Source organism: Nipponia nippon, unplaced genomic scaffold (assembly GCF_047370975.1).
Source record: "Nipponia nippon isolate SJK-2023a ecotype South Korea unplaced genomic scaffold, ASM4737097v1 scaffold_31, whole genome shotgun sequence".
NCBI lineage: Eukaryota > Metazoa > Chordata > Aves > Pelecaniformes > Threskiornithidae > Nipponia > Nipponia nippon.
In genome coordinates this window covers 4,640,649-4,664,108 of record NW_028262349.1, presented here as the reverse complement: position 1 = coordinate 4,664,108, position 23,460 = coordinate 4,640,649, and the positions used below count along the sequence as shown (strand labels likewise).

The 23,460-nt window shown below is 57.8% G+C and overlaps 1 protein-coding gene across 5 annotated transcripts in view; it reads right to left on the bottom strand.

Moving 5' to 3' along the window:
- Window positions 1–23,017, bottom strand: part of LINGO3 (leucine rich repeat and Ig domain containing 3) — a 28,122-nt gene extending 5,105 nt beyond the window's left edge. Inside the window, exons 1-3 of one of the 5 annotated variants that reach the window (XR_015707366.1) lie at window positions 22,387–23,017; window positions 10,423–10,526; window positions 2,048–2,174 (exon numbers count right to left, since the gene is read on the bottom strand). The gene's annotated coding sequence lies outside the window, so the exon portion shown is untranslated. Of the gene's footprint in view, window positions 1–2,047; window positions 2,175–8,024; window positions 8,134–10,422; window positions 10,527–21,585; window positions 21,692–22,386 lie in introns of those variants that run through there. The other 4 variants (XM_087769644.1, XM_087769643.1, XM_087769645.1 and 1 more) reach the window with 4 other exon arrangements.
- Between the last annotated feature and the right edge of the window lie 443 nt (window positions 23,018–23,460).

Below are 23,460 nucleotides of genomic sequence, written 5' to 3'. Positions count from 1 at the left end.
CTGGGCTGCCACCACGCCAGGAAAAACACTTCCCGTTAACCTAATTAAGTGGCAGAGCTGCTCGGTCGGGGCACTGCTGGGTGTTTCTGGGCCCAGCGAGGGAACGGGGGCAATTTAGGGAGTCCTGACAGCAGAGCCAGCCCCTCCAGCCACCCCTGTGGAGGTGCAGTGAGCGGGGCAGGTCTCAGCCTCACGCTGGGGGTGAAAGACCCGAAGAGAAAATATCCCAAATGAGCCAACTGATGTGACCTAAAGTGGTTCAACATCTCCTGGGGTTGGGTCCTCAGCCCAGGTCCCCAAAGCAGTGTGGGGGTGAGAGCCTGGCACGCCTGCCTCCACGAGGAGATGCTCACCACGTCTCAGCAGCCCCCTCCTTCTCCTCTCCCTCCTCCTCCTCTTCCACCTGCGAGTCCTCCACCTCCTCACTGCCAGGATTTATTTGCTTTGTGCCTTCCCAGGTGTCTCCTGGCTGCTGCACCTCATGGGCAGGAGGCAAGAGCATCCCTCTCCCCATCTGCTCTCTGTCAACAGCATTTATCCGCGCTCTGGCTGCTCTCGCCGTGCCAGCCCTGCTTCTCATGGCAAAACCCGCCTGTCTGTGGGACGTCTCCATTCACACAGGCTCGGACCCCTGCCTCCGCTGTTTTCCAAATTTTTGACAGCCCAGTGCAGCCAGACCGATGGCTTGAAGGAGCAAAGGGGCACCGACCCCTCCAGCATGGGGGACCATGTTCCATCACACCCACAGCACTGGGATAAACTGGTGTGCACTACCCGAGGGGCAGCCAGGCTGGCTCCAGCCTTCGGGGAAGCCCAAGCCGTGGCTCTGGGGAGCACTGGATCTCACGTCAGGGTTTTTTTTCCCCAAGTGCCCCGCGCACGCTCCCTTCTGTCCCTCTGGACCTCTTGGGACCCCCAAAAGTGGCCGTGGGAGCCTGGCAGGGTGTGGGGAGAGGGGACGGGATGGGCTGGCAGGATACGATGTCTCAAGCCCATCGTGGTGCCACTGCATGTCCTCATTGCCCTAAAGTTTCTGAAAAGGCCGGACTTGAGGCAGCTGGTGCTTGGTTTAAGGGGTGATGGAGGAAGAAAGGAGGAGCTGCTGTTTGTCACCAGGATTGATGGTGGGAGCTGCCAGGGCAGGCTCACAGCAGGGAGAGGACGAGCTACCACGTCCCCTCGCATCCCCCATCCCTGCCCCTTTGCTAAGGGGCACCGCGGAGGAGAGAGCACCCAGGGCTACGGGGACGGTGGGGCAGGACATGTGGGTCCCTATCCCGGGGTGCCGAGTCCACCCCCTGCTTCCTACCAGGTTGCCACCCTTCACCCAAACCTGCCGGCCCCTCTCCTCCCCAAACCCCTTCTCCCTCTGTCCCTTGTGCAGTGTTCGCACGCCAGCCCCAGGAAGGCTCGGCAGGACAGACCAGAAGGAGCCTGAAGGTTTTGCCACGCTCCCGCTCCCTGTCACCCCCTTCCCCGTCCTTCTTTGCACCCCCAGAGTGCTTGGCTCAGAGCAGCCCTGCCCCGGGGTCGGCACCACCAGGATAAGCGACTGCTGAGCAATTCTCCGGCAATAAACCCATTGCTTGGTGCAATTTAAGAGCTGCAGGAGATTATCTTTTACAGACTTTTTTTTTTTTTGGTGTGTGTCTTAATTTTGCCACATTTCCCTTTTTCTTCCAACGAATCAAACCAAGAGGAAAGCGTTATCATTTTTCACACAGCCCCAGGGAAGGGATTAACAACCAGGCGGGATGCAGCATCGGCTTTCTTTGCCGGGGGGCAGTGGGATGGGACCGGAGACCCCACTGCTGCCCTCGCCACGCGTCCCAGCCCCTTCCTCCCCCCTTCACCAGCCATGCAGCCCCCCCTTTGCGCCTGACCCCCCCCATGTCCTGACCCCCCCATGTCCAGTGACTGGGGGTCCCCAAATGCCACCTGGGCACTGGAGCAGGGATGCGGCTGGAGCTGCTTGGCAGCCTCTGCCTTCAAGGAGGCTGCTCACAGCCATGCCAAGAGCCATTTTGCAATCAGCTCTGCCTGGCTGGTGGCCTCGGGAACCTGAGCCGGCTCTAGGGTGAGGGGGGGACGGCTTCGCTTGGTCCCCGCAGTTCAGAAGGCTCCACTCCTGCTCCGGCGCAGGGCTGGATGGGAAGGATGCACCCAGGCACGACCTGCAAACCCACAGGAAAAAAACCCTCCCAATTTATTGTGACACTTATTTTTTTAATGTAGTGTCTCTATGCTAAATAAACGTGCCCAGGCATTGCTGCCAGGTTAATGGTCTCCCATGCTTGGCTGGATCCTGTGCCCGCCACCGTCTCCCTCCCAGGAGCTGGAGGGGGATCTGGCCCCTTCCCCTCCCCTGCCCACGGCCGCTGTGCTGAGGCAGCCCGTGAGCACGCCAGCTGTCCACCGTGTTCATTATGAATGAGCCCGGGGTAACCGTACTCCACTTTTGGTTACTACTTCGGCCACCTGATCCTCTAAGCAAAGGTACAAACCCGCCGGCGTTGTTTTACCCAGCAGCCGGGGAGCGGGAGCCGCAGCCCCAGGCTCTCCTTCCTGCTCCGCAGCCCCAGCACATCATCGGCTGCCCCCGCTGCCCCACAGCCCCCACCCATGGGTGCCCCGGTGGAGCCAGGCACAGCCCCGACACCCTCAGCAAACCCCATGGAGGGGGATTAATGGGTGCTGGATGAGCCCCTTCCACTGGATGAGCCCCTTCCCAGCAAACCCAGGCAGATACGAGCTCCGGAGCAAGGAGCTGAGGTGGCCGAGGCCGGCTCTGCCCCTGCGGGTCTTTGCCAGCCCCAGGACATCCTGCAGAAGCCGCCCCAGCTGCAGAGACCCTGTGCCCCCTGCAGTGACAACCGGGGCCCTGTGGTCCCCATCCGGCCCGGGCAGAGCCGAGCCCAGAGCCAAGCCGAGCAGAGCAGCACCGTTTATTAATAGCTCATTACTCCGATAGTGCGGCATTCTCCGGGGCTCGCCTGGTCCCTGGGGAGTGAGGCCAATTAAGACTCTAGTTGAAGGCCTAGATAGAGGCTCTTCTTCACATTTAATTTATTTTTAAAAATAACACGCCTGCTGCATGCAGGGCTGGGGAACGGAGCCAGGAAAGCCCGAGGCTGAGGGGCTGCGGCACAGCAGGGGGAAGCAGAGCAGACCACCTTTGGCCACTTCTGAGCCCCCAGGAGCAGCCCCCTTCTTCCCTCCCTCCCCTCCAGGACGTGCGGCCACTGAGCCCGTTTTCTCCTAGCCACAGGCAGCATGGTGCTTCCTGGCAGGCAGAGGTCAGAGCACGGAGGAACCGGTGCTCTCTGACTGCCCAGCTCTCAGGTGCTCAGCTGCCGGCCGACCCGGCTTGCAGGGGGGTTTTCACTCCCTTGCACCACCACTTCTTAGAGAAAAGGAGGCGGCAAGGTCTCTTCCACCCCCTTCAAATGCCTCCTGCCTCGGTGGCACATGCTTGGCACAGTCACCTCCTCCGAGAGCAAATGCTCCTCAGCTGCCATTTCTCCCCTTTTCTGAATAGACCAGAAAATAAGCCAAGGTTGACATTTCTAGGTTCCCCTGTTTTGACATCGTGCAAGTACAAATACTCCAGTCAAAGCAACGTCTTGTTTTATTCCTCCATTGACTTGCAGGATGCAAAATGGTCCTGCTGAGACCTTCTCCTTCAAGAACCCCACTGCTGCTGCCCGAGGCCAAGCCCGTGTTACCCCTCCTTCATGGGCTCTGCCTGGGGAGGCCAGGAGCACCCAGGGGAGGTTATGTGCTCGGGATACGGGATGCTGCTCCACCTCTCCAGGGGATGCAGGGGACCCCAGGGGAGGGTGGAGACCCCCAGGTAGGAAGGGAGCAAACAGGGCAGAAAGCGGTGCTGGGACCCCCATGCATTTTGGAAAGGCTCACCCTTAAAACACCAACGGGGAATAATATCAGCACCCCAACACTCAGGTGACAGGGAGGTGGCAGTGCCAGCACGTCCCAAACTTGGCACAAGACAGGAGAGGGCTCCTACAAACACCAACGGCAGCCAAACGCTGCTGGAAACACCCCGGGTGGGCGATGCCCGTTCGCTGCTGCCCGCCTGAGAGCCGGCAACCAGCCCTGCCCTGGCAGCCAAGCATCCCAGCTGCCTGCCCACGGCCGCTCTCACTCCCTGGCTGCTCTCCCCAGCCTGCACCAGGCTCCGTGCCAGCGGCTCTGCAGAGAAGGCAACGCCAACCACGGCTCTGCCGCGCAGACGGCGGCACCGCCGTGCTCGCCGGGGGCCGTGCCAGCATCCTCGCAGACACCATTGCCCCACTCAGCCCCCGCGCTGGGGCTTGGGCTGGATTTGGGAGGTGGACAGAGGAGCTGAGCATCCCCTGCCGAAGCGGAGCAACATTTTCCCTGGCATTTACCCTTGACAGGATTGCTCAGGCGATAGTGCTGGACTCTCTGTCAGCACAAGTTCTGTGCACTCCCTGGTCCCAGGGTATCAACTAGATTACCAGGAATGGGAATACGGCTGCATCAAGCAGGCTCAATGGCTCGTCTGGGACTTGAACCACCTGGAGCTGCTGGCACAGGCTTGGAGCGGAGGACGGGCGCCCTGAACGTAGATGCCAACGACTCCCACAGGTGGGTGCCAGGCTGAGCCCTGGCCCCAAGCTCTACCCCTGGGCTGGGAGCTTTGGCCCTGGTCTCAGGGGAAGCCCAGAGCCAGAGCCGCCGCAGGACAGAGCTCTTCAAGAGTCAAAAACAAGCCCAGCTCCCCAGTCCTCCGTCAAATCCCATCCAGATGTCGGCTCCTTCCCCCTGCTGGAAAACCCCAAACGCTCAGTTATGCCGTGCAACAACTAGCAAAAACAAAGCCCCCCCTCCCCCCGTATGGTTTTTGGGCTGGAAAGGGAGAAAAACAAGGCCCCTGGGACATCTGCTTCATGCTCAGCTCTCACGGTGATGCCACTGGCATCGACCTGCAGCACCCACGGGCTGATGTGGGTCCCCGGGGGACTTTCAGGCATTTTTCAGAGCGAACAGAGCTAACTTCCACACCCGAATGTGACGTCAGGGATTTGAACCGTGTTTTTCCAGCCACCGCTGTGGGTGGCTTTGCTCACAGCAGAGTTACTGGGGACATTTTCTGGGGGCACTGAAATGAGGACTGAAGGTGACCTGTGCCACTCAGCATCTCTGGGGTTTCTTGTGCCATCACCCAAAAATAAACCTGTGGCTCCTGTGGCTTTATTTTATCCATTGTCTTGAGTCTCCAAAACCAGCAGGTTTGTGGCCACACTGAGCTTGGAAAAGCCCCAGAAAAGACTGGGAGGTCACTGGGAGGACAGAGGTGACGGGGAGGAGCTGAAGGGGCATCCCCAGGACCTTCCCTGGCTCCAGGGGTGACACCAGCGGGTTTCTCCCTCTGATTAGGGCAGCAGAAACAGCCCAGCTTATGCTGGGGAGTGGAGGAGATGAAATCAGAGCCGAGGCATAAACAAAGAGGCAGAAAACTTGGAGGGTCAGAGCAGGCCAGTGATGTCCCTGTTCCTCGCTCTGACGAGGCTCTAGTGATCAGGCAATTAGCAAACCAAGCATGAGAATAACCCAGCTGAAATAGGGAGAGGAGGAGAGAGCTGGGGGTAGGAAGGAAGAAAATCAATCACCAGACCTAATGGAGAATTATCTAGCAGAGAGTTATTCCTAATCCCATCAGAGTCTGTCTGGGAAACAAATTCTCCCGGCTCTGCCACTCTCAGCGCACCCAGAGCTTGTTTTTCTGGGTCAGTTCATCTCCTAGCAAAGCTGGGCTGGGGCAGGCAGGAGGGCAGAGCTGGAGGAGCAGAGGGGAGAAGCGAGCGGCTGGGTGGGCGGCGGGGCAGCCCCGGTGGCAGGGGGGAACCGGCAGGCTCCGTACAGTGGGTCCCCCACACTGCAGTGGCTTGTGCCTACAGGACGTGGCAAATGCCCTGAGGTCAGGGCTCCCTGGGGTACCAGGCAGCCGAAAGACTGCACCCAACAGCTATGGCAGAGCCCAGTAGCAGGGCTGGGACCTGTGGTGTCCGTGCTCCTGATAGTCACCCTTGTGTCCTGCTCGAGGCTGCTCAAACAGAAGTAGATTTTCCTGACGACTCACAGAAATGGGAAGAGAAAGCGTGAAAGGAGAGATGTCTGTGCGAGGAGACAAGCTCCTGCTGGGTCACTGCAGAAAATGACCTGAAGCATGACTTAAAGGGACTGCTTGAAAAACATGAAACCCTTATATAGAAGCGAGTTATTCTGGTGACTGGCAGCTGCTGCATCTCACGCGTCTCCCCCTGCTCAACAGCCCCAGGTCTCGGGGCCAGCCGAGACGATGCTGGAGCAGCAAGAGTGTGTGAGCTTTCAGTGGGGGCAGAATTTACCCTTTCTACCCAGCAAAAGCCATGACTGATGTCTTCATAGAGCTGTCTTCCCACCCCGTGATCCCATCCCGAGTCCTAGCTGAGTCCTCAACAGCTGCGACCACAGGACTCTCCACTTTCCTCCCACATGGAAACTCCCAGCCCTCGCAAATGCTGCGAAAACCCAGAAACGAGGATTCCCTAATGAGCTAAGACGCCAAGGAGACAACTCAAAAGAAGCCACTGCTTATTTTTAGAGACAACCTTATGATTCTTGAGCACGTGGCCCAGGCAATACTGCGCAGGCAGCCACAGATTGGCCACAATCTGCTTTTCTTCTTGATAGACATCATGTCTGAATCTCTATCTCCACAAGATGCTCCCAGGAGAGAAGACATTTAGATACGACCACAACGTACAACATTTCTAAAAGGTCACTGCATGTACTAGGGAACGAGGCGCAGAAGCCACTCATCAGCAACAGGGGCTTTGGGGAGGTGTTTAATATTCCACGAGCATCTTTATTTCTCTACCAAGGTGAATAACTCCACTAAAACGGGGGAAGGGGGAGCAGGACAAGTGGGTGCTATACTCTTATTTCGACCCAAGCAATTCGACCCACCTTTTCCTCCAGCCAGATCTGAATTTCAACTGCTACTGGGAAACGCTGGCCGAGAGCAAACCTGACCCGGATCTCAAGAACTTCAGTACCCGTCGGACCACATGGGAACTAAGGCTGAGCTTGACTCCCCGTCTTCAACTGTGCCCAAAAATGCCTTGTTGCAAGCGAGCTGTTCCACTAGCACCCGTCAGAAACACTTGAGTTGAACCTGGCTTTAGGCAGCGGCAGTGGTCCCCAGACGGGCACTGGGGGTTATTTTTTGAGGATTCCCAGCAAGTTTCTGCTGTGCAGTGAAAACTTTTAATTTGCAGAAAAGCCCATTAACGCTGCGGGCAGGACGACAAGGGTCTGGAAGGCAAATGGAGGCTGACAGCCCACGTCCCCAGGACTTCCCCCTGATGTTTTGCCATCGTTGTCTGTCACCAGGACCAGCTGCTGGCCGCATCCCCCATGGTGTCCTTGTCCCTGAGCACCCACCCAGATGGGAGAGGACCCAGCAACAAGCTCAGAGGCAGCCGGGTCTAGGAGACTCCCCCTGTAAAACTACCTTCCTCCTCTCTCACCAAAGGGCAGGATACAGCCCAGGGACTCTAGGCTTTGCAAAGCTCCCCATCTGAACTAAATCTGAATCCCCATCTGAACCAGTCTGGGGCCCAAGGTTTGCCTGGGCTCAGGTTTCTTCCCTGCCCAGCACCAGGAGCAGGGACAGGGAATCTGAGCGCCAGGGAAATGTCCTCCTGGCATCTGTTGGTTTTAAAGCCCACGCCATGAGGCTGCCAAGAGATTTACAAAACACAAGCCCATAACAGCCCCGGCCGGCACAGACGTGACAGTCAGGCATGCACATATCCTGGCTACGAGCAGAGCATCTCGGAAAACAGGGCTACGCTCCTGGCAGTGGCTCCTGCCCCCACGGAGACACAAATAAAGATCATTAAATGCGAGAGGGGAATTTGCTCCTTCTCCTGCAGCTGCTTCCCCCTCCTGCCTCCCAGGGCGCGCAACCGCTTTACGAGCTCATCACTTACCTTCTGCACCAGGGCTGCCGAAACGCAGCCTGAGAACAGCACCCCGGGAGCAAAACCTTGGCGGAGGAGAGCACCGAAGCCACGTGGAAGGGGATGGAGGGAGCTCGCCGGAGCCCCGCCAAGCAGGACGTCCCCAGGCAGAGCACAGGCTGTGCTGGGGCCGGTGGTGGGGACGCCCCAGGCTGGGAGCACCCACGTCCTGCAGACACATCACCCAAAGGGGCTCCCAAGCAGCTGCGAGAATGTGCCACCTCCTCTCATGAAGGGACCCTGCGCCTTTGCTCCTCTAACCCAGGCAGCTCCATAATAAATGAAATACAGGAGCAGGATGATTAATAATCATAACAGAAAAGCATACGCTGTAATTAGGCACCTTTCAGAAAGCTGATTGATGACGCTGCTCGGGGGCGTGCGGAGCGCTCGGGCTGGCACACGCGCAGCCGCCCCCCGGCCCCGGTGCGGCCAGCAGCACCCCGCAGAGCCCTCCCTGCGCTGCCGGCCGAGGACTTCGCAGCAGCCTGAGTGCCAGCTGCGTCCCTGCAGGCTTTGCCCCAGCAAACGACCTCATTTGTCCACCTGGTCCAGCGCGCCAGCCCTCGTTAGATTAGGTCGTTCATTAAGCTCAGCATTTTGGTGATGCTGGCCTGAGCCCCTTGAGGGGCTGACACATAAATCACACCGTGATCGATGCCCCTAGCTGCCAGTAATGGACCTTTGATGGCAAAGTCTACTTTTAATCCTTTACTTGAACCATGGTGGCACCCACCGTGGTGCCAGGCGCTGCACAAAATGAAGTCAAGGCAGTCCTGGCCACCTCCCCGAGGCTCCTGGATAAAAAGACAGCCGTTTCCAGACTTGACCCTCAGAAAGGACCCTGTTCCTGAAGGCTTGGCCCCATGGGGTGCCTTCACCCATGGCAAGGGGTGCAGGGGTCCCTTGCATGCCAGCGAGCCTGGCTTCCCTCTGGAGATGGAGCCTGGAGCCCCGGGGCAGGCTGCTGCCAGCCCATGGGCACCGAACATCGGGAGGGCAATGCATCATTCGGGACGCTTTAATTTGACCAGACGGCTGGACGCGTGGGCAGGATGAACAGACTGACAGACAGATGTCTGCTCTGAGGACAGGGCGGCAGAGGCAGCCATGGGTGGAAAACAAGCCGGTCCCTGCAGGACTGCTCGGCTTTATGCAGGAAAACAAGCTCGCAGCTCTGCGAGCAAACCTCTGTGGGTGATGAGGGTTAAGAGGTGCAGATATGGAGCCCTCGATGTGCTGGAAATCCTGCTTGGAGTGGGAATCCCAGGCCAGGGGAATGCAGAGCAACAGCCTTCCCTCTGCCTTTCAGCTCTGCTCAGCATCAATCCTGGGCTCAATGCATTTTTTAAGACCTGTCTACAGCTGCTGCATTGGAAATTTTATTGCCATCCCAATTATGATCACGGGAGCAGCGAGCAAAGAAAGCAAAATGCCATTACAGGGTGAAATAACGTTTGACATTGCAATCTATACCTCGTCCTGCCAGGCGGGAGCGAGACCAAACCCCCCCGCTGTAATAAGCCCCCGAGAGGGGAGGGGGACGGGGGACTCGTCCCAGCCCTGCCTGAGCCCCACAAAGAGCAGATCCTTCCCAGCCTCATCGCTCAGATTTTGGAAGGGGCTGTCCGGGCTCAGGGGGGTCCAGCTGCACCACCCCCAGATCTCCTCCAGGCTGGAGACTGCAGCGAGCGGTGACATTTGGAGCGAGACACGCTGGAGTCAGTCCCCAGATCTACAGCTTCAGGGCATCAGCTGTGGCTGTGGGACCAGGAGAACATCTCCTTTCCCATATGCAGCCCCAGAGAGGCTCCCGAAAGTCAGAAGTCTCCGTGGTGGGAGGGGAAGGGGACAGCAGGGCCGTATCACTTAACTCCCTGTCCGGCATCCCGACAGCAGAGCAAGAGCAAAGCCTCCAGAGCCCCCTTCCCAGGATGGAGCTGGTGGACTCCCAAATCCCCGTCCAAACCCCGAAGCACCGCTCTTTGATGCTGCACGCGCATCCCAGTGCAGCCAAGGCTGAGGCCCTGCTGCTGTCTGCCAGCAATCTCTGAGCGAGTACCAGAGCTTAACACCCCTGAGCTTCACATCACATCCCCACTTGAGTTACTTCTTGCTCATTTTTGGCAACAGGCAGGAGATTTCTCAGCCGTTACGTGGGATAAACCTCCGTCTCACCGGTACTGAGCACTCCACACTGCAAAAGGAGGGTGGGGATGAGGAGGGAGCTAATGCCACAAAGCGGAGATGGCCATGAGCTAAAAGTGAGCTGGATTTCAAGCATCCCAGTGAACAAAGCCCATCAGGTACAAGGGCAGTGGTGATGCCAACCCACCCCTCGCCCTGCTCGAGCCCGGGGAGCGCTCACCGTTCTGCAGGTCCGGGGCCGCGCTGACATCTGGCTCTGCTGTGGCATCTGAGGCCAGGGATGTTTAAATGGCAAAGTGTTCGACACAGCCAGCCTCAGCTCCTCTGGACAAAACAGCACAAGGAGACGCCTGTAAATCACCTTTCCACAGTGCCCAGCACAAAATCCCAAATAAATGCCCCCGAAGCCCAAGGACATGGTACACAGGCACCTCCCAGAGAGGGGAAGCATCCTCAGTGTTGCTTCAGCCCAATGTGTGACCTGGCCATTGCAGCTTGCCTAGTTATCTATATACAAAATTATACAGCACTTTGTACCCTGAGGGATCCTCTTATAAACAGGAGAGCATCAGAGCCCAGCACCACCGCAGCCAGCTCTGGGGCAGAGCAAGAGGAGATGCAGCAACGCTCTCCGGCAATCATGTGCGGAGATTCCAGGTGGAGATGGCACCCACACAGTGGGTGCCCACGGCCAGCTCTCCAGGAGTCCTCTCATTTGGGGAGATTTTAGCCAAGCTTGGAAGCAGAAATGCCGCTGGCCAGAACCCCTGTCCTGCATCCCTCCCTGTGGGTACTTTGTGGGGTCGAGGGACATGCTCCCAGCCCTGACAGCTGGTGCAGGGGATGCAGGACACCGACCTGCAAGCAAATGATTTGCTAAGGTTTTGCTAAAGCATTTTGAGTTCTCTGGATCAAGTTTAATTTGCCTGTAACAAAAAAAGAGAAAATTTAAATAGCTCCTTTTTGGGGGGGAAATTCAACTCCTCTTGGTTAACAGACCACAAACAGTCCCAGACTCAGGTCCTGTTCAGCTACACCCACGCAGAGATGCTGCCGTTACAGCTCGGCAGCTGCTCCGACCTCTGCTCGAGACCCCGATTCATCTCTGTCCCCTGCTCCTGCCCGGCCGAGCTCCCCAGGGCTGCCCAAGGGCAGGAGCAGCAGCCGGGGAGGTTCATTCCTGCTGAGAGAGGCTGGGAGAGCCTTAGCCAACGGAGCTTTCCCTCGCAGGGATTTGCTGGAGAATGGTGGAGAAACGAGGAGCTGGCTCGACAGTGGGACCCGGTGGCACATGGCTTACACCCCCTTAGCACTCCAGGGGGGGACATCCCTGGTGGCACTGGGGAGCCGAGAGCCAACCCCAGGGGGGTGGGTGCCCCCTGCCCGGGCAGGCCCGTCCCCTGCAGCCTCCCTGCGTGCTCCTGCGAGCCCCGGCGCCGTCTGGGTGCTGCTTGTGGGTGGGCCAAACCTCACTTTTGGGGTCCCCGGGGAACTGACAGCACACAGCACTCCAGAAAAGCTAAAATTCCTCCAAGAAAGCATCACTACCCCAAAGCAAAAGACAGAGGAATTTCCCTAAAACCCGCTGGCACAGGCTCAGCCGTGCAGGCGTTGCATGGGGGTTCTGCTTCCCCGGCCAGCCCTTCACCCCATCCTCCCCCCGCTCCTGCAGTCAACGGCAGGGATGCACATGCACACAATTCAACTCGCGCTCCACATAGGGCCCCAGCAGGGATGCACGCCAACAAACAAGGAGCTGTGCTAAAAATTCCCCCCATTAGCAACCGCAGCAGGGAAATCTGCTACGGACATGCTGGGGTTTGCTGGTGGAGCCAGCGGATGCACCAGCCTCTCTGGGCTGGCCCAAGGCCATGGCAGCATGGCAGGGCTGGGACAACAGGGACAAGGAGTGCTCCGGGGCTGGCAGCAGGACGGGAAAAGCCCAGCAGAGATCCCAAGCATGATCGCATCTCCTCAGCCAGGGAACGTCCCCACACGGGACCCTGCAGCACAGGCGGCTGATGCACACACGTGTGTGGAAGCCACCCAGACCCAATACTGAAAATAAGGCAAGGGTAACCCAAACCAAGCCCTGCTATGGGGAAACGACCCAGAAACACCTCGGCCTGCCCTCAGTGCCCACGGGGGAAGTTTGTGGCACCACCAGCAACTACGATGCAGTACAATTCAGCACGGATTTTATCTAGAGAGTCAATCCAGTGTACGTGCTTTCAGGGATCACAGCCTCCATGGTGTCGACGCACAAATATCTGTCTCAGCTGCACGGTGCTGGCAGCTGCAGAGCAGGTGGGGCTCCTCTAATGCCCAGAGGATGCGACAATTGGGAGGGAAGGGGATTTGTTTTGCACTGCAGCGATGTGTGCGGGACCTTGCGCGCTCCGGCACCTCCGCGTGTTTCGGCAGGGGTGGAGGAGGCACCGCAGGCGATACTCAGAGGCATCGCCATCCAAAAGATAAGTACAACTGTGACAGAGCAGCTCGGCTTGCTGCTCCTGAAGGCCAGGGTCCAGCTATCCGGGATGGATAAAGCAAAATTTAATACAAATTCCAGCAAGCTGGACGTGCCCAGATATTTATTGCAAACCTGCTGAAACCAAATTGCAATAAACCAAAATCTGCTCAACTCCCTGTCCTTACCGGCCCCTCTCCTGCTCTCCTTGCAGGCAGCAAAGCATGGCGTGAATGTGGAGTTTAAGCTTGCTTTAGAGACTGCCTGGGCTTGGCTTATCAAACTCCCGCACGCGTTACGTAAGCCTGCCATTCCCAGCCCTCCAACGATCAGGGTCTCAGCTGATGGTCTTGGCATTTGTTTTTGGCAGCTCTTGCGTCACTTAGCAACCTCCGTTTCAGGTTACTTCAGGTTTTTTTGTCTGCAAATACATTTTAATCCCTGTGAAAGGGGACCCATCAGCACGTGGGTGAAGTGGCCTAAAACCTCCTCTGGTCCCACGTGCCGCTGGCAGCACAACTCTCTGGCTTTCCATGTGTTCATTCCACCAGAGCACTTGCCACCGTCTAGTCCCTGGGACTTGTATTTTAAGGTAAATATACTTAAAATTTATAATTTAACTCTTTTCTAGAGCAATTTGATGGAGAAGCTGGGGGATGAGCCGGCTCTCCCCAGGTGCTGCACAGGATCTGCCTACCCATTGAGGAGGCCCCGGTTCAAGTTCTGTGCACAAGAGCCTCTTGAAGAAGAAATTTGGCAGCAAAGCCAAAGGCCAAATGGGACCCAGGGGTCCTGTGAAATCAGCAGGGACACTTGTACCTCGAGCGAAGCAGACCAGGGTGCCCTGAGTCAAGCTCTTCTAGGGCAGGAGCATCCCTTGGGATGCGCTTACCAACTCTCCCAGCCGGAGCCTGCAGGCATGCACGGCAGCGAATCCGCAGCTCATCCCAGCCCACAGGAGACCTGGACCCCAGGAGCCCCTCAACACCCCCATGCTGCCACTCATGGCCACAGGTCACCCAACGGTGCCCAGGGTCCGGCCAAGCCATCCTTGCGCCGCCCCGGCATCCGGGAGAGCAGAGCACGGAGCAGTGAGCCAGAGACTTTGGCTCATTAGCGTAATTAACATCAGACTTCTGAGCCGGCCAGGCTGACCTTTAGTTACAGAAATATGAACAATAAAAACGACATTATCGTGGAGGGGGTGTCACGGGCCGTTCATTTGAAATCCTCAGTGAAATCCTCTCTATTAGTGACGTGCCCCCAAAGAGCATCTTTCTACAAAAGTCAATGGGAAAACTGGGAAAACGGTTGGGGAAGGAGGAAAAATTCAACTCCACCTGTCCACAGCAGCAGCCCCAGCCAGAAAGGACCACAGGGAGGGAAACGGAGAGACAGGGCAGAGCTGTTAAAAAATGAAACAGGAAAAAAGAGACCTGTTCCTTAAGAGTCTTGGGAAAGCGGGATGTCACCGAGATGGAGAGAGCCGAGCCAGACCCTGGCGGCACTGTCAGAGCCCAGCCCAGCATCGAGCGGTCCCCGCCATGAGGATGGCTCTGCCTGTATCCCAGCGTGAACCGTAACTCACAGGCCAGCAACAGCCACGACCCAGTGAGAACTTCAGGGCTAATTCATGGGGAAGAAAATCCTGGCAGCCATGACAGGAGCACGTCTGGTGATGGATGGGACTGATCCATCAGATCACAACCCCATTTGCCACAACAAACAACTTGGGCCTGAATTTCCAGAGGTTGCCAGATGCTGGTGCAAGGTTGAGCAAGGCAGGACAAAGGCAGCAGTGCTGAGCCCCAGGGATGGCATGACCGCGTGCTGTGGTGGCTGCTTCCCCAGTCCCAGGACACTTCCTAAGCTGGAAATTGCTTTGCCACAAGGATATCCCCATCCAGGGGCTGGTGCTTGATGCAAAAAAGTGACCCTGTAGGCAAGAAGAGAAACAGCTCCCTGAACTGATGATGGGAAGTGTCCAGCCTCCAAATTAACTCCTAGAGCAACATACCGCTGGGGCATCGGGCACGGCTAGGAGCGATGTCTGGCATCGCCAGCTGCAATTCCCCGGGAGCGGACCAACGGCTCCAGCTCCACATCAGCCCTGGGCACGAGGACTAACGAAGGCAGGATTATTTTTCCCCCCCCTCCATTTGTCACACTTAGTTAATACTCCTCCTTATGGAAAAAGGTCACAATTTAGATCTCATTTATGTCACTTCATCTTTGGTTTGCAATTGCAGGGTCCTGCTCATTTTCCAGCCCCAATTAGTGTTCAATTACAGGGGCCCTGCTCCGCCCCTCCTTGTTGGTGTGATGAAAAGGAGAAGAGACAGAGGTCCTGGCCATGCGACCTCCCCTGGGTCTCCAGCGAGGAGACGCCCTGTAAAAAGCTGACCTGAGAGCAGCCTTTTTCCTCTGGCAGCACGAAGGGAACCAGATGGACTTTCCTTCAAATGAGATTTAAATGGAAAAATACAAAATAGCTCATTCTGGCAATACTGAAGAGTTGGTGCCCAGCTGTCCCGAGCACAGGGAAGGTCAGACCGGGTGACCCTCTGGAAAACGAGGTCAGAAGCACCAACCGCCCTCATGGATTGCTCCTCCGGCTGCGCTGCCGGGACCAGGTCCGAAATGGCAGCCAGGGCATGGCTCTGGGCCCAGAGCGCAATACCTCCTGCTCCCCCCGAGGGGAAACAAAACCACTCACCTCATTTGAGGTATTACAGGATCCATAAACCAGAGTCACCACAGACTCAGCTGATGGAGTTTGGATGGGATGCTCGGCCAGAGCCCCTTCCATTATCCTGCTCTGCGCTGCGGGATGGTGCTCTGCAAACCTCTGCTGCTCACTGACCCACGAGGAGCATCACAGGACCGTGCTCATGAGGCCTTCTGAAGATGGAAAGCACCTTCCTGAGGCCACCTGGGTCTTAGTCCAGCCGCAGTCAATCCCCATGGGTGGCATGCTGCCGTTCCTCTGACTTTGGTTATTTTACAGCCGGTGCGGCTGCCTGATGGCTCTGTGTTACAGCCAAAGCTCCTTGTGCCACAGGGCCAGGTGAGCTGGCCCCGCAGCGTGCAGCCCATCAATCCCCCTTTAAATTATTTCAGGCTGCAAATGCACCCTCTCATTCTGCCTGGACTGAAACAGCATCCAAATCGAGCAGAAAAAGCGAGGCCTCAGGGGGACTTTTCTGGAGATGGTGAGGACGGGAGGTGAGTTGGAGCATCCCCCTGCCCCACTGCAGTCCACGTTACCGCCGCTTCTTCCCTCCTGCATCTGCTTGCATTTGCTGTGTGAAACAGCCACCACGTCCCCACGCTCCTGGCCCTGAAGCCAGGGGGGCTTTGCCACTTCCACAGTGATGGGTTCCTCGGCCCCAGGCAGGAGCAGGACCATCCCCACCACCCAGACTCACCCCAGGTCCCACATCACCTCCTCGAGTCTGCTGGGGGCTTCGGGGTCCTGCAATACAACAGGGGCAGTGCTTTGGCTCATATGTGCCCAGGGCAGTGAGAGAGAGAGAGACACAATATTTATTTCAAATGTTTCTTCTATTCTCTTCCTATTAAATATTTTCCCTCCTCCTTTCCAAGAACCTTCTTTATTTCTTCCCATCTCCCTCTAGCAACAGTATCTGGGAGAAACAATGAATTTTTAATAGGAGGGGGCGGTGGGAAGAGAGAGACCCTAAGGCAAAGAGATAAAACATTGATCTATTAAATAACTCCTATCATCATGAAACCACATTTTAGGGAGAGGGAGCCATGCAGCATCGGGCAGGGACCGATGGGTGCAACCATCGGCTTACGCTCAGGGTCGCAGCCCCCCCGTTTTCCTAACCTGGTGCCAGGACGGATGCTGCGCACGAGCCAGTTGCAGACAGGGTGAATCCTGCTCGGAGGGCCTTTCCTGGCCACACCACACACACTTGGCCATGGCTGAGGTAGGTCTGGGCATGCAAGACCCCAAACAGGCCGTTGCACAGGCGAGGGGAACCCCTCCAGCTCTCCTGCCCTGCAGCGTCTCCAAGCCGAGCTGGTCCCATCGCTTGGTCCCTGCATCCCCCCCAAATCTTCCCCGGGCTCTGCAGGGCCAGGGCTCACCCTCGCAGGGCCGAGGATGCCCAGCTCACCTCCCGCGGAGCCTGGCCCTGCCTCCCCATCACACAGCTGAACCTAAATATAGTCCCTGGTTCTCTTTTCTTGTAGACACAACCGGTGCTCCGGGTGAAAGTCCTTTCCCATGAACTCACTGTTGCTTAATAAAGCACAAACCCTCAGAGACCTTGATGCTGGGATCTGTCATTTTAATTCTCGGTGACACTTGCTCCTCTCCACCACGGTACGTGGCCGCTGCTATTTTGGCTGGCACATCGGGAACCGAACAAGAAGCCCCGTCGCTCCAGGACCAAGCCGTTAAGAGCTGGGACACAGCTTTAAAAAACAAACCCATATGATGGATGGGGCTGCAAAGTGCAGCGAAGCTCATGGTGGCATGAAAAACACAGGGGGAGGAAGGCAGGAGAGCAAGGAAAGAGCTGGGCTGAGCCAGACGGCACGGGAAGGAGCAGGGCACGTGCCGGGGCTGCGGCCGGCTTCGCTGCTTGGGACTGAGCTGCTCGGCGAGACGGACGCTGCCTCTGCTCCCCAGCCTGGTACCTTGGATCCCGGCCGCTGGGTGCCCACGCAGATGCCAAGGCACCACGGCAGCCTGGGGATCACCGCTCAGACCCTCATGGTTACGTCTTTCTTTTTTTTAACTCAACCACAGGGAAGCCGTTTCTCACAGTTTGCCCAAATTATCTGCCCAAGTCCCTGCTATTTGACCGCGCTGGGGTGACTTTGGTCCTGTCCTCAGTTTGCCTATTTTCTATGAAGAAGAGGGAAGGGCAGGCCCTGCTCAGGGCCAGGGAGGGCTCTGCTTTCCCATGACAAGTGCCATTTCCCCGCTCTGCCACCCACACCAGCCCTGGCCCTGCACCCTGCCCAGCCTCAGCCCCCACCTCTGACACCCCTGGACCAGCATGGGGGCCCGGCTACAGCCCCAAAGCATCACGACTTAAAGCAAAGGGATCAAAAGATGGAGAAACCAGCACATGTGGTTGCCAACGGCTGCCCAGTGTCCACTGCCAACGGCCAAGTGATGCTGCGGTCCAGCCCCCCTTGCTCCTGCATCCCTGGAGCCAACCCTTGTGGAAGCACTTGCTTCATCTTTCAAGGTAAACGCTACATCAACTTCAAAAACAGCCTCCCAGAGAAGTCAACTGATAATGCCCGAAGCCCAATGAATTTCTCTGCCACGGCCAGCGAGCCAGAGCGGCTCTCGGCATCTTTTCCAAACGCTCTCGCGGGTTTTATTGCTTTCCTTCATCTCTCAAATCTCTGCTCTGAACATTTCTGCCCTCGCCTGTTCATTTTGGTGTTTTTCCAGGACTCATGAAATGGCCCTTCGGGCTCCGGCGGCACCTCCATTGGCAGCACCTTCCGCCCCCGCGCAGCAGCCCCTGCCCAGGGACGGGAGAGATGCTGCAGGGTGCCCCCTCCGCCCTTCTCAGACGATTCAATCATCGCTTTACAGCTGCAGACACAGACAGGCAGCAGGATTTTGGCTGTCTGAGAGAGCATATGAACCTACAAAGCCAGGCCTCCGGACTACGTCCATTTACAGACAGGGAAACTGAGGCACGGGATGCATGTTTTATAGCCACCTGGTGATTCCGCACAGCGGGGGACAAGCTCAAGGATGGCCTTGCTCAGCCCCCGGGTCCCTTAGCTCTGAGATGTGGGATTTGGCACTCAGGGAGATGCTGCTGGTGATGGGCGTCCCACCCGGGCTGCCCACACTGCAGTGAGCCAGCGGCGCGGGAATTACCGCTGCCAATGCAAAACGCATCCGTCCACGTGCTTTACATTCCCGATGTTATTTCCAGGGGTATGGCAACAGCTCGCTCCCATCCTGGGGATGTGAACACAGCAGCGACGTGGCTTGGATATGCTTGAGCAGCCCAGCTCCTCCGTGACCACTTGCTCCTTCTGCCTTATGGCAGCTTCGGTTCCCCACGCCGCTGAGTGGAGAGGGGCCACCCGCTCCCCGCCGGGCTGCTCAGGGGCAAAACAGTGGTGAGATGACAACCAGAAACTGAAAAAAATCTATTCCAACAACATCAATTTAAAGCCTTTAAATGCTGAGCGCAAATACAGCCGGGCGCTCTTGGCCATCCGTACCATTGGGCTTCAAATTCAATGTTTAATTCGGGCCCACGCTGTTGCTCGGAGGGAAAGCGCAGTGATTAGGTTCGGGCCTTGGAGCAAGGGATGCGTTATCTTGTGATGCAGGATTAACACAGCTAATAAAAGCAGACATTCCTGAGCTCAAAACACTGAAAAAATAGGAAAAAAGCCCCCGGCCCTGCTATCTTCAGCGAGGGATCAGCACAAGCGTCCCCTGGGAAGGGCTGAGCCTGGCAGCAGCGAGAGGTGGTGCAGGATTTGGCCATGCCTGGGAGCTGCCCTGGCTCTGCCACCGCAGCGAGTCCCTCGCTCAGCCTGGCACAGCCGCTTCCCACCCCGGCATCGATGCCAAGGGGCAGCTCAGAAGGGCAGCCCGAGAGGGTTGAAACGCAACCTAGCCCCGTTTCTCTGGTCCTCCAGCCCCCTCCTCCCAATGGGGCAGGATAAAAGCAAAATCTGCTGATGTTTAAGCCAAAAACCGACTCTCGCATGAAACTGCTTTGCCTCCTGCTTCCCCACCCCAGTGGGAACGCGTTTGCTCCCTGCTCTCGGGGTGCTTCTCCAGCTGTTCTGCAGGCTGGGCGTTGCTGTGTTTGAGAGCATCTTCCCCCAAGCTCAGCTCAGCCGAGGACCAGAGGCTTTGGGAAAGGCTGCGGACATCCAAGTGGGAATTTTCAACCTCTGAAAACCATAAGAAACGTCGGGTGGGATCAGAAGCCACCTCTCCCAGCTGCTCCGGCCAAAAGTCACCCAGCACTGCCAGTCCTCCAGCAGCGAGAGGCAGCAACTCTGCTCCCTCCCCTCCGCCTTAACCAGTGCCACAGAAACGCCGATGATAAATACATTAGCTCAAATTAAACCGGATCAATCACAGGCAGTCAAACTGGCAGCTCCCCAACACATCTTGAATTATTCTCCTGTTTAAAGGACGCGCACCACGTTTCTCGCCGTGCCCCGGGGTGCGGGCAGCAGGTACCTTATCCCCAGTCTCCGTCCTGCAGCGTAAGGGATGACGAAGCAGAGGTGAAGGGCAGAGCTTTGGGGTGCAGAGCCCCAAGCCACCCCCTTTACCAAGGGTTTATCATGGGGTTCATCACCTGCATTTTTTAAGGCCAGCAACAGAATCTGGCCCTGGCTTTAGAGACACACATGAATATATTGCACCGAGCAGCTGTTCGGCTTGCTGGGAGCTACCGGGCAACTCTGCTTTTTCAGTTTGTTTTTTTTATTAATTCCTTGTGATTTGATCGAGAGAGATGTTTGTAGGAACTTTCCCTCTCTGGATGAGGCTTTTCCCGTGGTGTCCTCCCAGCAGCAGGGCTGGACCTGGGTAAACCAGCGTGCACCGGGGTCTGCTCCAGGCAGGACAGCCTCCTGCCCACAGGCAGCACATCCCCAGCCGGTGCGAGAGCAGGCAGCACCACGTTGGCCGCCGAGACCGAGCCACAAAACTAAGCGGCAAGTGGGAGCCTTTTGGAAGGCCCAGGCTGGTCCCCACCGGGCCACCGAGCGTCCCCAACCCCGTCCCCAGGTCCAGCCTGTCCGGCTGGCACAGCCGATGCTCTTTGCTCCAAAGGGATGGGCTCACGCTCCGGGCGCTGCCAGGCTGCGGATCCATGCACCGATCTGCTCTCGATCTATTTTGCAGGTGCTCTGCCTGCTTCTGTTATCCTCCCTCCTCCTGTTTGCTCTTTTCTCCTTCCCAAAACCTCATCTCAGGGTAAGGCTGGGCACAAATTTAAAGAGCAGCTGCTCTTCTGCCATCGCTCCCTTGCGCGAACGCCATGGGAATCAGAGCACCTTTTGTCAGGTTTTAGCTCAATCCGCTTCGCAAGTGGATTAAGAAACTGGCACAAAAGTACTCTGGATCTGGAGTAGGAAGAGGCAGGCTGCTATTCCAGAACGGCGATAGGAGCTGCGGATGCCGCGATTGCTGCCTGCTCCATTTCCCCGAGAAACACAACCCCGGTAACATATGCATTTAAACCAACCCTGGGATTTTTGACAGGAGAATTTGCTTAGCCCTAAAATCAAGGATGCTGAGAGAAGGGGGCAGGCAGGGCCCTGGGGCGGTGAGGAGTGAGAACCTGCAGGACTGGGGGGGAAACAGGGGCGATACGAGATGGGGAAAGACCCTTCCCAACGCTGGCGATGTTCAGACCCGCTCAGGTCTGCAAGGGAAAGGCTACGCGGGGCTGCGAAGGGAGATTGCAGGTACCAGACCCTCCGGCGCGCCGGGGCCGAGCGGTGGAGGATGGAGCCGGGCAGGTTCAGGCTGGACCTCCCTCCCGGTGCATCTCTCCGCCTGCTTGAGGCCATTTAAATCCCCGGTGCCAATCCTGCAGAGGGGACCACAGCCCTGCCCGCTGCTGCCCTCTCCCCCCAGCCGGGGCTGAGCCCCTTTCCCCGGGCACCAGCCGGAGGCTGCGGGGAGCGGAGGGGCCTGGCAGCCCCGGGCGGCGGGCACCGGCCGGGCAGACCCCCAGGGAGCCGGGTTCGGGGTGCCGGGGGCAGGTGGAAGAGGGCGGCCCCCGGGCGGCGGGGGCTCCGCGGCCGCCCCCGGCACCCACGTGTGCGCCCAGCCGGGCTCTGCCTCCCCCGGCCCGGCTCTGCCTCCCCCGGCCCGACCCGCTGCTTCCCCCCGCCCCATCCCCGGGACCCCGCACTCACCGCTCGGCTCCGGGGCTGCCCATGGCGCGGCGGCGGCGGTGCGGGCAGAGCCGCAGCCCCGGGGGCGGCTCCGGACGGACCCCGGCCCGGCCCCGGCGCGTCCCCGGGGGCGGCGCGGCGGCGCCTCTCCCCGCCGCTCCCGGCCGTGCGGCGGCGGAGCGGGCGTGGGAGCCGCCCCCCGCGCCCCCCGCCGCCCCGGGAGCGCGGAGGAGGAGGAGGAGGGACGGGGACGATGCGCGGCCCCGGGTTGCGCTGCGGGTGGGGGGAAATGGGCAGAGCCCGGCGGCGAAACGCAGGGTCCTCTCCTGGCTTCGCCGTGCCCAAAGGGGAGGGGTCCCACCGCACAGACTGGGTTTCCCCTGCCTGGGGTCCCCGACCCCATGCCAGCATGGCCGGGTACCCCCACAGCACCCTGCCTGGGGTCCCCCAGCCCCACGCCAGCCTGCTTGCGTGTCACCCTGCCTGCCTGCCCTGGGACAGGGTCCGGGTGCCCACCTCACCATGAGCCCCCCTCTCTGCACTGGAGGCTTACCCCATGGAAGTGATGATGGACCAACACGGCCATTTCCCCCATCCAACAGGGAACCTGGGACACAACGGCACCGTACCACCAGGAACAAGCACAGCCCCCAACCCAGCCAGGGCTCCTGCGTTCGTGCCCCCACAGCAGGCTCCGTTGTCCCTTGCACCAGTGCCAAGCTCATGGGCAGCCACAGCAGGGCCGGAAAGATACCAAGCTCGCAGGGCAATAACACGGCGCACCCCACCAGCACCCACATCCCACATGGAGACAGTGCTCACCGTTAGCCATTCCTCCTTGGAGCTCTCTTCTTGCCCCTCTCCGTTACTGCTCAAGCCTCCCACAAATGCAGCTGGTTTGGTTAATTGGGCTTTGAGGATGAGAGAGGCCAATTCCCTCGTTGGGGCTGACTTCCTTCCAGGGCAGAATTGTTGCTCTTTGTTCATTGCTGCTCGGTCCAGGCTGGCATTAGCCTTGCTGGTCGCAGGGCTTAGGGGACGCGGGCTGCTGAAGCGGAGCGTCCTGTGCCCTTGATCTGTTGCGTGACAGCCGACGAGCATCACCTGAGCAATTCAGTTACATTTTCTGCATCTGACAGCGGTTTTCAGGCAGGGTTTGGCAGCATGTCCTCCATTTTACAAATGGGGAAACTGAGGGAAGAAATCAGGGGTAAGGAGCAGGACAGAGCACTGAATCCCAGGCTGATTTAATGCCATGGGCTTCCCTATTAGATGCTCTTGCCTGAATTGGCTCCATTTGTGCAGGATGTTGCCAGGAGAAATGCCAACAGCTCTCCTGGCTTGGGTGCCTTATCGGTTCCACTTGCAACTTCCATCCCTTGCTGCAGCCCAGCGCTTCTGCTGATGGAGATTTCTGGCTGCCTCCTACTGCTCGTTTGCTCCGGGATGTGGATTTATAATTTCATTGCAAGCACAAGCGTCTCAGGCTTTCCCATTTGAGTTTCATCCCCAGCCTCATCCCTGGAGCTGCAGTTAAAACCAGGAGATTTACATGGGTGTGAAGGAATTTCATTGCTGTTTTAAACAATAATAATTTATCTGCTTAATAAAAGATGAAAAATCCAAGCGTGAGAAAAGCAACTGGTTTAGTTGGAGATGTATTTTTAAGAGGCCAGCCTGGGGGAGAGGGCGTGCCAGAGCAATTCACGGTTCATTTCAGTTCCCCAGGATGAAAAGGTGATTCTGGCTAATTTGAACCTTGTCATTAAGCTGCTTTTTCAAAAACACAGAGTCAATTAAACAGCATCCCCCCTGCCCTTGCTCCGCAGGCCTGCCTTGTTATTAATCAAGGGACAGGGGGAATTGCTTCATCCATACAGCTCCTGCTCCTGTTGC